The following is a 14,349-nucleotide window of genomic DNA, read 5'->3' on the forward strand; positions in this document are numbered from 1 at the left end:
TGAGATCATGATCCGAGCTGATGGCAGCGGCTCAACCCACTGAGCCACCCAGGCGCCCCATACATGACCTTTAAAGGAGGAAAAAGAACTATACATATGCCAGAAACATGAGGAGTGCAAATGTATACAGATAGGAAGTGGCATGGTAAAAGCCTACAAAAAATGTATACTAGGATAGCGCCAAAGAGGTTTGGGATTTTAATATCTAGGCAAAGACAAGATGTGGAGAAATTGGCACCTCCGTACATTGTTGGTGGGAACGTGAAATGGAGCCACTTTGGAATACAGTTTGACAGTTCTTCAAGATGTTAAACAGAAAATTACCTTATGATTCAGCAATTTTACTCCTAGGTACATACCCAAGAGAAATAAAAACATTATATCCATATAATAAATTGCATATAAATGTTCATAGCAGCATTATTCATAATAGCTGCAAAGTAGAAACAACCCAATGTTCAACCTAAAGGATAGATAATAGTCTATCCCTACAATGGAATATTATTTAACCTTTAAAAACAACAAAGTGATGTTAATACTAAAACGGAATCAATCTTGAAGACATTATAGTAAGTGGAAAGTGAAAAAGTCAGACATAAAGACCACATGGTATGACACCACTTATCCAAAATGTCCATAAAAAGGCAAATCCATAGAGATAGAGTTATATTAGTAGTTGTCAGGGATTAGTGGAAGAGGGGAAATGGGCAGTGACTGCTAATGGGTATGAGGTTTCCTTTGGGATGATGAAGAAATGTTCTAAATTTACATAGTGGTATTGATTGCAAAACTGTGATTATACTAAAAACCGCTAAATTGCAAACTTGAAATGAGTGAATAAATTATATCTCAATGAAGGTATAATTTTTTAAAACTTTGGTGACATGGAAAAATGGAAAGTAAGGAGATAGAATAGAATGTACCAATGATTAACAAAAGGAACCCAATGTAGCAGTATTACTGTTAGAAAAAAGCATAATCAGAGATTTTTTAAAAAAAGGGTTATTATCAAATGCTAAAAGAAATGACCTACCCAGAAAATATAGCAGTCCTGACCTATATATACCTAGAATCTCAGCCTTAAAATATATAAAACAGAAAAGAATTACAAGTAGAAACTAATAACCTATAGTTAAAATGAGATATTTTAATTTACTTCTCATACAAAGGTGATAAAGTAAAAAAAATTAGCAAAGAAACAGTGGCGTTCAATACCACAAATAATAAATTTAGTCTAATAAAAACATATCAACCCTAGCACTGAATAATTAAGGAATACATAGCTTTCAAGCCTGAAACATTCACAAATTTGACCACCTACTAGGTCACAAAGGAAGCCTCAAAGTATTAAAGTAATCTATTTTACAGACCACAGTCACTGGCTAAAATGCAATACAATAAGAACTCAAAACTCAAAAGATGGCTGAATAAATTTGTAATCAATTCATAGATGTAGAATAATTATATTCTCCCATGAACCTACCCATGATAAGAGTTATGATCTATGTCATTTAGATCAGAATTATTGTCTCACACTTTAGTTACTGGTATATGTGACTTATCTTCTCACTGGGTAATACATTTGTCTCCATGCCAAACCTTGCATGCTATAGGTGCATGTGGAGTGTTGTGGAATAAATGAATGAATAAATGTCCAGAGAAAGATACAATAAAAAAAATATATTACTAGGAAAAAAAAATAGTGCCAGTGTTACTGTCCATTCAATACCATCGTGGTTGTTAAGCATTTAACAAATTCATACAATTTGCCCTCATCTCCTGAGACAGAACCTCAATGCAACTGTCACTGCAACGTTTGTTAGCTTCTTTTGTCTTTTTGCTTTAACCTGCTAAAGTGAGCAGTTTCTTAGCCAATTTTGTCTAAATCTTTCACAGTTACACTGATCTTAATTTTACTGATCCTGAATCAAGCATCCACAGTGCAAGGGTGGGAACAATTTTTTTACATATCAAATGTTCAGCAGCTAGCAGAGTGCCATTCACATTGTATGCTCAAAAGCATTAACTATAATGAGATGAAGGTTGAATTTAATAACTCTCAAAGCATTATTAAACAGCTTAAATAGCTTAATAACCATTCGAAAGAAGTTTGTATGAAACACTCAGGGAATTCATATTATGATGCTAAATCATAGGTTTTTTGTGTGTAGGGTTTTGTGTGTGTGTGTGTGTGTGTGTGTGTGTGATCTGCAACCACAAGGTAATATTCAAATATTATTCCAGCCTTGTTTATATATATATATATATATATATATACACACATATATGTATGTATATATACATACATATATGTGTGTATATATAAATAAGGCAAAAAAGTATATGGAAATATTATTGTCTAACTCATTGTTCCACATCTCCAAAGACAATGTAGAGCTATTATTTCTATCTTGTTATTCACGATCAGCCTAAATTATGTGCATATTTGAGTATAAAGTGAAAGAGTTGCTACAAGGAGAAATAATATTAAAGTAACAAGGTACAAACTACTTTATAGGTATTAATAGGAGGAAATACTGTTGAATACCTACCATAAATCAGGAAGATTTCTGTTAGAGATAATAAATTCCTTTCTACTTTCTTAAATATTCCACAGCAGCCAAAAATGAACTAGTCAGTATTGCCAAATGCCCTGTACTTTCCAGCTCCAAGCCTTGATAAAATATGCTATGATGGAGAAGAGCATGGAATTTGGAATGACAGGATCATGATCTGAATTTAATCCATGCTACTTACTAGCTGTATCACTTCTGGTAAATCACTGACCACTGGAATATCTAGCAAGAGTCTGGTATAAAGCAGTATTTTCTGACTAAATGACCATTCTGGGTTTCAGGATCTTCTTTTATAAATAGGCTAAAAAAAAAAAAAACAAAAAAAAAAACCTACCTCAAAGCACTTGGGGATAAGGTGAAATTAAATAACATCCCAAAAGGTATCTAACAGTGCCCAACAGTTAGTCAATGTTCAGTCATTGTTCAACCTGTTACACTAGTCCACTGGGCCAGTGTCAGAATTCTATCCTTTTTCCTTAGAGTATATAACATAACTTGGCACTTTGGTATGGTTGGACTTATAGGAGTCCATTAGTTTCCCAAGACTGCCCTAACAAAGTAACATAAACTTATAAAGCATCAGAAACTTACTTATTTATAGTTCTGTAAGACAGAAGTCTGCTTCTTATGGACAGACTCTTAATGTTGCTTGTCATTGGATGAGGGCCCAACTAATCCAGGATGACCTCATACTAAATCCTTACCTTAATTACATCTGCACTACTGAATCCTTACCTTAATTACATCTGCAAAGATCCTTAATTCTAAATAAGGTCATATTCTGAAATTCCTGGAGAATGTATTTTCTGGGGACTACTATTCAACCCACAGGTAGATACTATAATCTTTATCTATGTCATCCCTTCTACTTCTCTTCCTGTGTTGCAGCTGATTCTCCTATGTTGTTGAGCCTCATGCTATTCAGAGTAGTGCTGCTGTGTGCAGAATTAGCAACACCTGAGAGTTTGTTAGACATGCAAATTCTCATGCCCATCCTAGGCCTACTGAATCAGAAACTCAGGGAGTGGGGCTCGGAAATCCATATTTAAATAAATTCTTCAGGTGACTTCTACCCCAACTAGACTTTTCTAGGCCTTAGTCTAGCCCACAACACATTGGTACAAATACAATGCTATATACTGTCATTGATTTTACAGAAACCAAAGCAAATATTAATTCTTTTCTTGCTAGATGTAGATGCATCTATAAGAGGCATATGTAGAGAAAGAAAATGCCATTTATTGAAAAAAATATATTTATTTAATGATAATTAGGACTGCTGACTGGAATGGCAAATAGTAGAATTGCCTTTAGTCGCCAAAGACATATAATCTATATGAATTATGTTTACATCAGATTTATATAATCTTCATAAATTGACTTGATGTTGCCCATTTCCTTAAGTCACTATTCATCTAAATGAAAATCATTTTATTTTTAAGAAGAAGAACTTTGCTGGCTGTGTTAAATCTGAGGGCATAAAGTTTTGATTTAGCATTTTATGCTCAAAGAAGACATAAATATGTTTTTTGACCTTCCATTGAGAGTAATTGCCAGTCAATGATCACTAAAAAGCTGCCTATTTTGACAGAATTTCCAAACGTGAATCTGTGCCTTGAATAATATATACAAACTCCTTGTCAAAAGTTATCATATAGAAGGAAAAGCCAATATTCTCATTTCTCTTTGGGAAATCTGTTGGGAAAACCTGCTTGGAATAAGGATGATAACTAGTTTTACGCAGCATTGTAAATGATGGTTATTACTTAATCTGAATATCCGGAGAGTACAAATAATAAAGTTAAGTCTTTGGGCCTACATATGATTGTTTTCACTCTACTTTGAAAAGGGGGGAAATTAAAATAATCATTTTCTAGCCTATTTTAAACAAGATTTTAACAGAGAGAATACAAATCTAGTGCTTCTTACATATATGTCACTCAATTACCATATGCTCCAGTCCAGTCATTCTTAGTAGAGCTCAGTATTACTGCGAGATTTGGACAATATCAGAGATCAGTGCCTGGCAATATGACTTATAAATATCTTGCTGTCCCCTGCACTACCTTTAGCCATGTGTAAGTTTCACTAAAGTACTGTGGATTTCTCTGCTTTGAGGGGCTTAGCAGAGAAAACAGTGGAGTCTGTATTCAAGCAGTGAGCTGAGACAGAGGAGAGTATTTTCCCTAAAAATAGAAGTTGACCACTAGACCACCTTAAGTAGAAGGCATGAAACACTTTCTATTAACACCTCCCAATCCTTGCTGAAGATACAAGTAACAGCACACTTCAAGAAATTCTATGATTAGCTACATCACTGATAATTTCTAAAGTCTTGGATTTAATTTTTTTAAATGGTCTTTGACTATCTACACCAGGGATAAAACATATAAAAACAGGAGTTTTTGTTTGTTTGTTTGTTTTTTTAAATAGGACAGGTTTCTCTCATATCTATAAAGAGATTAAGAATACTAAATGCTAATGGAAACAGGGTGTCCGGGGAGTATAAAACCTGTATGAAAAGCAGAATTTATGTCACAGTTGTTTATCTCATTGAATGGTACCAGCACATTTGATTATTTGACCTCTATTTGGAGACTCTGAGATCCAAGTCTTTTGCAAACAATTCATGTTAGCACATAGTTTTTCCTAAAGTCACTGGATATTTTAGCAAGAGGAGAACATAGGGTCTCTAAGGAAGACTTACTGGAATAGATATACAGGTCTACCCCCGAGATATTATAGGTTCTGTTCCAGACCACTGCAACAGAGTGAATAATGCAATAAAGTCAGTCAAATTAATTTTTTGGTTTCCCAGTGCATATAAAAATTATGTTTAGACTATCCTGTAGTCTGTTAAATGTGCAAAGCATTATGTCTATAAAAACAATGTACAAAGCTTAATTAAAAAATATTTCATCGCTAAAAAATATGCTAACCATCATTTGAGTTTTCAACAAGTCCTAGTCTTTTTCCTGATGGAGAGTATTGCCTCGATGTTGATGGCGGCTGACCAATCAGGGTAATGATTGCTGAAGGCTGAGGTGGCTGTGGAAATTTCTTAAAATAAAGCAACAGTGAAGTTTGCTACATCAATTGACTCTTTCTTTCACAAACAATTTCTCTTAGTATGTGATGCTGTTTGAAGGCATTTTACCCATAATAGCACTTTGAAAATTGGAGTCAATCCTTTCAAATCTTGTCACTGTTTTATCAACGAACTTTGTTATATTCAAAATCCTTTGTTGCCATTTTGACAATCTTCACAGCATCTGTACCAGGAGTAGATTCCATCTTAAGAAACCACTTTCTTTGCTCGTCCATAAGAAGCAACTCCTCATCTGTTCAAGTTTTATCATAAGTTTGCTGCAATTCAGTTCCATCTTCTGGCTCTACTTCTAAGTCTAGTTTTCATGCTATTTCTACCATATCTGCAGTTACTTCCCCCACTGAAGTCCTAATATTTCAATGTTATCCATGAGGGTTGGAATCAGTTTCTTCAAAATTCCTGTTAAGTTGATTTTTTTTTCTTTTTTAAAGATTTTATTTATTTATTTGACAGAGATCACAAGCAGGCAGAGAAGCAGGCAGAGAGAGAGAGATGGAAGCAGGCTCCCCACTGAGCAGAGAGCCCAATGCGGGCTCAATCCCAGGATCCTGAGATCATGATCTGAGCAGAAGGCAGAGGCTTTAACCCACTGAGCCACCCAGATGCCCCTAAGTTGATATTTTGACCTCTTCCCATGACTTAATGACATCTAGATGGTGAATCTTTTCCAGAAGGTTTTCAATTTACTTTGCCCAGATCCATCAGAGGAATCACTCTCTATGGCAACCACAGCCTTTTGAAATGTATTTCTTAAATAATAAGACTTGAAATTTGAAATTACAGCCCTTGATCCATGGGCTGCAGAATGGACGCTGAATTAGCAAGTATGAAATCAACATTACTTTCATTGTATATCTCCATTGTAGCTCACGGGCAACTATGTGCACTGTCAATGAGCAGTAATATTTTGAAAGGAATCTCTCTCTTCCCCTCCCCCCGCCCCCAAGCAGTAGGTCTCAACGGTGGGCTTAAAATATTCAGTAAAATGTGCTATAAGTAGAGATACTGTCATCCGGGCTTTGTTGTTCCATATATAGAGCACAGGTAGAATAGATAATTTAGCATAATTCTTGAGGGCCCTAGGATTTTTGACTGGTTAGTGAGCACTGGTTTCAACTTAAAGTCACAAGGTACATTAGCTTCTACAAGAGAGTCTGCCTACCCTGTGAAGCTTTAAAGCCAGGCATTGAATTCTCCTTTCTACTACAAAAGTCCTAGATGACATCTTTTTCCAAAATAAAACTATTTCATCTACAGTGAAAGAGAGTTGTTTAATGCAGCCACATTCATAAATTATGTTAGCTAGATCTTCCGGATAACTTGCTGTGGCTTCTACATCAACACTTACTGCTTGACCTTAAACTTTTATAAAGACAGCTTCTTTCCTTCAACCCTACAAACCAATCTCTGCTATCTTCAAATTTTTCTTCTACAGCTCCCTCACCTCTCTCAGCCTTCACAGAATTGAAGACACATTTCTCCTCTATCCCTCAGGCTCCTCCCACTCCCACTGCCCATCTTATGAGAATGACGAGGAGATCAATCTGGCTAAAGTCAGATCCATGGGCTGAAAGTCAAAGCAAAGAAGGGGTTAAGCAAATACATAAATCCCAAAGTAACCCCCCCCCCCCCGACATTTAAAGAGCAGGAGTGCCTGGCTGGCTCTGTTAGAAGATCATATGACTCTTGATCTTGGGTTATGAGTTCAAGCACCACGTTGGGTGCAGACATTACTGCATTTAAAACTTTAAATAAATAAATAAATAAAATTTAAAGAGCAAATACAATCATCCACACCAGAAAACAGGTACTATGAGTCAAGGGATCTTTGCTTGCTCTCATAAATGGTACATAAAAAGCTTTGAATATCCAAGATTAATCCATTTTTTTCCTAATTTTGTATCTTACTGCTAATAGTTATCCTATAGAATTCTCATAGATTGTAATTCAAGATAAAAGAAGTAAACCTTGCAACCTAATTAAGCATCTTTAGTTAATGAGTTATTAAAGAGTACCATGTTAAAAGTTACTCCCCCAAGAGCCTCCAGCTGGCTCAGTCAGTGGAGCATGCAACTCTTGATCTCCAGGTTTTGAGTTCAAGCCCCAAGTTGGGTGTAGAGATGACTTAAAAACAGAATCTTAAAAACAACAACAACAACAAAAAAAAACACTTCCCTGGAAATCTGTTTCACAACACTGCCTTGTGGTGGTGCAGTTTCCCAGTTGCCCTCCATGTTTTGAGTACAAGTTAATTGAAATTAGCATGAAAATAACTTTCTAGGGGTGCCTGGGTGGCTCAGTGGGTTAAGCTGCTGCCTTCAGCTCAGGTCATGATCTCAGGGTCCTGGGATCAAGTCCTGCATCGGGCTCTCTGCTCAGCAGGGAGCCTGCTTCCCTTTCTCTTTCTCTGCCTGCCTCTCCGTCTACTTGTAATCTCTCTCTATCAAATAAATAAATAAAATCTTTAAAAAAAAAAAACTTTCTATGTTAAGATTTCCACTGATGATTTAAAGTGATAAATGGATAATTTCTATGTATAGTAATATATTTTTCTATGTATTTTAAAAATGCAAATGCACAACAAAATAGTGCAATTACATTTTAAAATTTAGATTTCGGGTGAAGAAAATATTATCTATTTTGATCAGGGATGGTAGTTACATGAGTGTATATACATTTAAGAAAAACTCACGAAATTCTACACTTAGTATCTTCCACAGTGTTTAAATTTTAACCTCAATTAAAAAGTTAAATTAAGAAAAAGTTAAGCCAAATGAAAGAAAACTATAGTAACTAACAGTATAGTAAATGGCAAAATGGTGATGAAATACCTGAATGATTCAAGTCTGGGGAACACTGGCCTATGGAAAGGTGAATGATGCCCACAGAGTAGAATCCAAAAGGAAACTAAATGAGTTTTGAATTCTGACTGTGACTCTTCCCAAGGGGTTCCTCTGCTTACTATTCTTTTCAGAGATTTCTCTCTGCCTGGGGCTAGAAGCCAGCAGTAGGGATCTATTATAATATTTATCTTTGGGGAAGGATACATATAAAGCTAGTCAATCAAGTGAGTTGCATACATGAATTCCATATTAATAGCAAACTTATTAATTAACACAAATATCTAGACATCTAGTCATAAAATGTAGGCAACTTATCCTGCGACAGGGCTAATGAAAATTTCCTACTTATTATGAAGAATTTTTACAATGATTTTGGAGAAAAATATTTTTTCATCAAAAAATATAATAGCCTAATTTCCTCATACATAAATGTATAAATCAAGACAGTGATCATTAATTTTGTCTTTCAAAGTGTTACAAGTTAAACTCTTGGCACTAACAAAAGTGAAGTGTTAAGAAAAAAGATACTCATACGTACAGACATAATTTCTGTATATAAGCCAAAAAAATTAGAAAACATAATGACAAAGAGATCCTTTTCTAATTAGTAATACTATCTGAGATAGTCTTAATTAGAAATATGTAAAATTTTACATTAAAAAAACTAAAGGGAAACAGGGAGAAAAGTTATATTTCTACATGGGTGTATTTAATATTATAAATATATAATTTTTCCCTAAATTAACACATAGATTTCCTACAATACCAATCATTATCTCAACACAATTTTTCTTGGGTGCTTCAACTGTGTAATTCTAAAGTTCATTTGTATGTAGTTAAAACTATTTAAATTGTGCCTTTATTGGGGTTTCCATGGGAAAGGCAAGGTTGGGTAGGGTGAACAGTTCAGGACTGGCTAGTTTCAGTAATTCTGGAGGGCTCTGGCCTATAGGAATGGTCACCAGTTGCCTGGTATTCAATTATGGGATTATTGAGGGCAATGGAAATATTGGCTTGGTATTTCAGAGTTTCCTAAGAAGTTAGTTGCGGAATAAGGGTTTAGAACTGGTTGATTTGCATATGCAAGATGTATCCTTTGTTACTGGTAAGGGGCAGTTCTTCCCCAGCCAGAAAGGTTTTGAAAATGTCAAAACATGATAATATACAGAAAATACATACATACATTATACATACACACACACACACACACACATATGCAGACACAATACAATCTGAAAAAGTAAACAGATACGAACTATGAGAACAATTGTTAAAGATTATACTAATGAAGGATCACAAATATACATGTTAAAGAAAAGATAAACAACAACTAAAGCAATTTGAAATTTAAGACCCAATAGATGAATAGATAGAGAAGTAGGCATTCTGACATATTAAATGTCATATGTCACATAGTGAAGATGGCAAATATTATAAGGAAGATAAAAAAGAGTAAAGGGAAACATTATTTTTTAGTCAATAAATGGTATTGGAATAACTGGCAGTGTAGGAAAGAAAAATATCTTTTTCCTCTACTCTTCTAATTTCTCCAGGGGGGCCCCTGTAACAAAAAAACAGATTAAGAAGAGAAAAAGCATATAGATTTAGGGGCGTATGGGTGGCTCAGTCAGTTGATTGTCCAACTCTTGATTTCAGCTCAGGTTATGCTCTCTGGGTCCTGGAATCAAGCCCCAACTCGGCTCCACACTTAGTGGGGTGATTGCTTGAGGGTTCTCTCAAATAAGTAAATAAATTTTTAAAAAAGAACAAACAAAAACAAGCATACAGATTTATTTAATATGTTTTTTTTAAACATTTTATTTATTTATTTGACAGATAGAGATCACAAGTAGGCAGAGAGGCAGGCAGAGGGTGGGGTGGGGTGGGGAGAAGCAGGCTACTCGCCGAGCAGAGAGCCCAATGTGGGACTTGATCCCAGGGCCCCGGGATCACGACCTGAGCCAAAGGCAGTGGCCCAACCCACTGAGCCACCCAGGCGCCCCTATTTAATGTAAGTTTTATGTGACATGGCAGCCTTCATTAAGGACATAAACATCCAAAGAAGCAGTTAATCCTGAGTTTTTAAGCTAGGTTTGAAGAGTAGAAGGCCATGGGAAAATGTGACAGGATATGAAAGGGTAGGAGTTAAGTGTAGTAAACTGTGGAAATGGCAAGGCTTACTCCCTCAGATTCTTCTCAGGTTCCCTCTACCTTTAGAGATAAGAAACCTCCTTTCCTTCCATTGTAAGGATGATATCTTACATGAGGGTCTTATAACCTGTTCGAGAAAAAGAAAATTCTTCCTGCACCTGCCATTTCATAAAATCTTTCAGCTTGAAATATTCAATATACCAAGATGCCATCTTTGGAGTAGCATGTCCTGAACTCCATCTTAGCAAGTTGCATAAAATTTTTATACCCTATCCTCATATCTCATATAGAAATAAATCTATATTCCCATAATAGCTAACATTTGTGAAATGTTTCCTATGTTATGTGCTTTACACAACTTGTTAGAGCAATCTTTACACAAATTGTCAGAGTCAGAGTCTTTGCAATACTTCCATTCTTCCCACTTAATGGGAAATTGAGAGCTTCCAAAGTAGCTAATTTCAGATCATACTGCTAGTAGGTGACAGAGCTAGGATTATTACCTCAACAGCTCAATAGTCTACCTCTAGATGTTCTTCTTCTTACTCACTCCACTGCATTATTATCTATGAAGAAGCCTATGCTAAGTAAGAAATAAAAAAATCTCAGAAATGCAGATGTGACCACATACAAATATTTAACCTCCCTATTTCCAGGAAAAAAATAATAGAAAAACAAGTAATATGCTGGGAAAAGCATATACTGAAATGATGGCAAAATTTTATATTTTCATTACTAGCATATAAAGTATTCATATAAATTTGCAAGATAATATTAAGAACTCACACATAGGCAATTTATTACAAGTCACAGAAATGTAAATTAAAACAACAAAGTATGATGTACACTGGCAACAACATTTTTATGTGAGAACACCTGTCACTGACTGCGGCATTTGCATGCACTGCTGGTGAGAGTGAACAACCTGATGTATTGCTATCACTGTCCCAGGGATCCTCCTACTGGGAACTGTCAGAAGGAAACCAAACATGTGGTGGGAAAGGAAGCAATATTCATGGAGATTTTCATCAAAGTGTGACCAACGGGAATTAAAGAAAGATTAAATGAATCACGACATATTTTGTTTAATGAAAGGGCAGTCTTTCAAAGCATGTCACAAAAGCTCTAAAATCCTAAAAGAAAAAAAAAATTTTTTTTACTATATAAGTACAGCACAAAAGAATTATAAAAAGGGGAAACTGAGAAAATGTTTGCAGCATATTAAGTACTAACAATCGATAATTAAAGGAACACCTACAATTCAATTAAAAAAAAAATGAGAGAGAGAGAAGCCAGTCTATGGAATAAACAGGCAAGGGTATAAATAGTCAGTTTTCAGAAGAAATACCATGCCCAATAAATGCATTAAAAAGTGTTCCAACAGAGCGCCTGGGTGGCTCAGTCAGTTAAATGTCTACCTTTGGCTCAGGTCATGAACCTGAGGTCTTGGGATGGAGCTGTGCATCAGGCTCCCTGCTTCTCCCCCTCCTACTGCTGCCCCCACATGTGCGTGCTTTCCCTCTTTCTCTCTCTCTCTCAAATAAATAAATAAACAAATAAAATTTAAAAAAATGTGTTCAACCTCATTAAAGTAAAAAAAAATAGATAACAGCAAATGAAAACAATGTTATTGTTATTTTATACCTCCTTTTAAATATTGGCAAATATGTAAAGATATCTACAACTGGCAAGAGAGTAGGAAAAGCACTGGTAGGAGTACTCAGATATAACTGCTTTGAAGACAATTTGACAATGCTTGACTGGAATTTTTAACTTTTATTTTGAAGTAATTTTAGATTCACAGGAAGTTACATATATAGCTCAAAAGAGTTCCCACATGGTCTTCACCCAGCTTCCCCCAATGTTAACATTACACAAAATCATAGTACAATTATCAAAACAAGAAATTAACATTACTGCAAAACCATTAATTGAATAAAGACCTAATTCAAATTTCATGAGTTTTCCCACTGATGTCCTTTTTCTGTTTCAGGACCCAAAGTAGGATCTCACATTACATTTGGTTGTTACGCCTCCATAGTTTCCCTCAATATGTAACAATTTTTCAGTCTTTCCTTATATATAAACAAATTTTAAATACTCACATCCTTTACCCCAGCCATTTCACTTACAGGAATTATTCTGTTGAATTTGTGCAAAAATGTACAAGGATGCTTATTTCCAGATTTTGAAATAGTAAAATGTTAGAGATGGGGCAACAAGAGGGGAGAAAATGACTTGAACTTTCCATTTTACACATTTTGTAACCTTTGGTATTTTCTCCCTCGGATGTATTACATAAATTTATAATGAAAATAAAACAATTTATAAAGAAAAAAGACTGGTAATGGCTAGAGTTGGCATGTTAAGGCAGTCTAGACATTCCTTACACTAGTAATGGGACTATAATTGGTACCATAATGTTGGGGGATTTTTTGGATGGGAGATGTTTAGTAATTTGGCAAAATTGAAAATGTGCCTACTCTTTGACTCAGCAAGTTCTCTTCTAGCAATTTTTAGTGTAGAAATATTTACAGAAATATTTAAAGAGATTTGTGTACAATGTTGCTGCATTTTATTTATAATTTTGCTAATCCAGAATCAATCAATCTAAATGTCCAGGAGAATGTTCAATAAATGAAGAAGCCTCTATAAAAAGATATGCTACGCAAATGGGATAGATCTGGTATATCCGGTAGATCTCTGACTTTCTCATTCTTCTCAGATGTCCACAATATATTATTGAATGAAAAAAGTAAGGTTTAATTCATTACATTCATGTTAATAAAGCATATATATTTTATACATGTAAATATTATATAGTTTTTTCACATTTATTTGTACATATACTACATATATTTATACATGCATAAAGTATATAAAACTATTAACAGTGGCTTTTCTTTCAGAAGTGAAATTATAGGTGGGAAAGAATTTATATCTGCTTTTTTTTGTTTTCTCATAATGCTATTTCACTAATTTAAAAAAAACCCAACTCTTAAAAGTAATAAGAACTATAAGGCAACATGAAAAAGATTTGTGATATAATACATAAATGAACATTAACAGCACATTGCTCAATGATTAAAACTATGCAAATAAACATGCATATAGAAACAACTGTAAACAAATGCAAAAATTAATTTAAAATTTTTAATCATACAGATGGGTTTTAGATGATTTTAAAAAGTTCTGTCCTCCAAATATAATGTTATTATATTACTCTGAAAAAATTAAATCATGATTAAAATGTGGGAGTTAGGGGCGCCTGGTTGGCTCAGTGGGTTAAAGCCTCTGCGTTTGGCTCAGGTCCTGATCCCAGGGTCTGGGACTGAGCCCTGCTTCAGGCTCTCTGCTCAGCAGGAAGCCTGCTTCCTCCTCTCTCTCTGCCTGCCTCTCTGCCTACCTGTGATCTCTGTCTGTCAAATAAATAAATAAATAACATATTTTTTTAAAAAATGTGGGAGTTAATTTTAAAAAGAAGCTTTGACATAATCTAACCTAATAGAACTATGATGCTATTGTAAATCTGAAAATCTTAAATATTCTTTTTTTTTTTTTACAGGTCTCTGAGTTGTTTTATTTATTTTTAAATTTTTCATTGAAGTTTTTTACATATACCCTGACATATAACATTATATAAGTTTCAGGTGTACAACATACTGTTTCA

At 34.7% G+C, this 14,349-nt stretch overlaps 1 protein-coding gene across 2 annotated transcripts in view; it reads right to left on the reverse strand.

Moving 5' to 3' along the window:
• ZCWPW2 (zinc finger CW-type and PWWP domain containing 2) overlaps positions 1-14,349 on the reverse strand; it is a 131,470-nt gene that overhangs the window by 14,705 nt on the left and 102,416 nt on the right. The window lies entirely within an intron of this gene.

Source organism: Mustela nigripes, chromosome 2 (genome assembly GCF_022355385.1).
Source record: "Mustela nigripes isolate SB6536 chromosome 2, MUSNIG.SB6536, whole genome shotgun sequence".
NCBI lineage: Eukaryota > Metazoa > Chordata > Mammalia > Carnivora > Mustelidae > Mustela > Mustela nigripes.